Source organism: Papaver somniferum, chromosome 6 (genome assembly GCF_003573695.1).
Source record: "Papaver somniferum cultivar HN1 chromosome 6, ASM357369v1, whole genome shotgun sequence".
Lineage (NCBI taxonomy): Eukaryota > Viridiplantae > Streptophyta > Magnoliopsida > Ranunculales > Papaveraceae > Papaver > Papaver somniferum.
The window spans coordinates 147,357,105-147,359,800 of NC_039363.1; positions in this window are offsets into that span (position 1 = coordinate 147,357,105).

The following is a 2,696-nucleotide window of genomic DNA, read 5'->3' on the forward strand; positions in this document are numbered from 1 at the left end:
GAATCAGGTTTTTCATCTAACGATGAATAATGAATGCTTGTTACCAAGGTAACTTGGATTGCAAACCCTGATTTGAAAACTATATAAAGGAGAACTCTAGCAAGTGGGAAACCTAATCCCCACACTTATGTGTGTTACTAGTTGCATAATCTAGATTCGATTCTCCTTTAACCTTAGGTTTTCCGAAACCTTGTAGGTTAACAACTTGAAACACTTCATTGGGATTGTGAAGCCAGACCCACTATTTCTCTTGTAGTTGCGTGTTTTGATCTTGCCCGACTCTATCGTTTGAGTACTATCTTCTCTAAGATTTTCTCGAGATTAATTTATCCGATAGGCAAGATAAAACGTGATCACAAACATCTTCGTCTCATCGTTTGTGATTCCACAATATCTAGTTTCGCCATCATACGATTTAGATTATTGTGAGGTGGTTGATAATACTGAGATGTTCTTCGATAACATAAGTCTGGTTTATCAATTGGTTCCTGTTCACCTTGATTTATCAAAATACGGAACAAAAACTCTTGGGTATTTCTGTGGGAGACAGATTTATTCGATCCTATAGACTTTTATGTGTGAGACAGATTTGTTTATCAAGTCTTCGACTTTGGGTCGTAGCAACTCTTAGTTGTGGTTGAGATCATCTAAGGGAATCAAGTACGTAGTATCCTGCTGGGATCAGATATGCAAGGAGCGCAACTGTACCTTGAATCAGTGTGTTATTTAAGTTCATTGGTAGTAGGCTAGTGTCTGTGGAGGCTTAATACAATGTGGTGTTCAAACTGGCTAGGTCCCAGGGTTTTTCTGCATTTGCGATTTCCTCGTTAACAAAATTCTGGTATCTTTGTTATTTCTTTTCCGCATTATATTTTGTTATATAATTGAAATATCACAGGTTGTTCGTTGTATCGATCAATTAGGAAATTGAGATTGATTGATCCTTGAACATTGGTCTTTGGTACCGTTCAAGTCTACTCCTCTTATATTCAATCGGGCTCGCAGATTTTTATTTGCTGATAGCGGATTGAATTAAGAGTTAGAGATATAAAGATATTTGATATACTTTTCTCTAGATTGAGTCTGACTGTCTAGTTGATTCTCTAAAAAGTATATTTGAGTAAGTCCTCTCAGATTGCTAAACAAATTGTTGGGTGTGGTTATTAGACCCCCACATTTTCACTATTGTATGAAGGTTTGAAACTGTGCGGTTATGAGTTTCTGAGAAATCTTTCTTCGAATTGAAGTTATCTTCCTTTTTCTCACACGACTTGAGAGTTGCAACACAATTGATAATTTGGTGCAAGGATTTTTGTAGAACAGAAATCCTATCTCTCTGAGTTACTGAAGACAAATCATTTGTAAAACTTTTCGTATGGAACTTAGGTTCCACACATGACGATTTTCTTTTAGAATTATAATTGAATGATTCCATACGACCTTCCTGTTTACAATGAAAATGTATTTTCCGAGATCTTACGGAATCAGAATTACTCTTCCTCTGTGTACTGGAATTTTTAAAGGTAGTTGAAACCATTTCTCCGACATGTTGAGTACCATGAAGATTTGTGCTTTATAGAGAATTCGCCGGTGAGCATAATGAGTATTTTCTTACTTGACCACACAGTGGTTTTAGTCTATACAACTCCTTTTCCGAGTACTAAATTGTTGAAAGTGCTTGTGATTGATCATTTCTTGACTCATTACGTTTTGATTTCAAGAGCTTTTATATTTTAGTACTTTCCTTGAGTCTTTTTTCAAGAAAAACATTGCTTCGCTCCTTTGATTGAAGTAGTTCTTAAAGAAGGTAACTCTGTCATGAAGAAAGTATTGAGAGCACGTTTCATGGTCAGAGTTCTTGAATGCACAGACAGTTTTAATCACAGGTTTATCATGACAGATAATGAACCTGTTGTGCAACTGTCTTCTCAGAAGGTTTGATAAACTAATTGGTTGTACATTCAAGGGAGATGTATTACCGAAAAGAGAATTCTCATTCCTTGTGCCAGTTTTTATTCTGGGAAGTACGTACAATGAGTCTTTTTTTTGATAAATTGAAAATCATACTTTACCTCATTGGTTACAGGTTTAATCGCTTACAAACACAAACTTATTAGGTTTTTCGTGTTTTCCTGCTCTGATACCAACTGAAAACGTGGGGGTACCAAAATACACCACCAACTTTTTCTTAGGTAACCTGTATGGACAAACTTAAATACAATTCCGATAGTTCAACTTAATGATTCTCAATCAAGGAATAATATTTAGAGTTATATCTCTTTCTCTCACAATCATAAAGTTTTCAGAGACAAATATGTGAACCTGATTTGAAACCGCAAATGCAGAAAAACCCCGGGGCGTAGTCCCGATTTGAACACCAAACTGTATTAAACCGCTACAAACACTAGTTTACTACCATTAACTTCGGACTGGATGAAGTTGAGACCAAATTAAACTCTCACAGTAACTCAGTTACGCTCGCACTCCTTACGCCTCTTGAATCCCAACAGTGCTCTGCAAAAGATTCCCTTAGCTGACGTGCTTTACATTCTAAGAGTTTCTTCAAATCAATTGAAGACTTTAAACCAATATGTCTCCCACAGATAAGCATATATGTTCGATTTCCTTTTTAATCGTATATCAAGGTGAGACTGGAAATTGATAACAATAGGAAAAATCTATCTAACATCAAAATC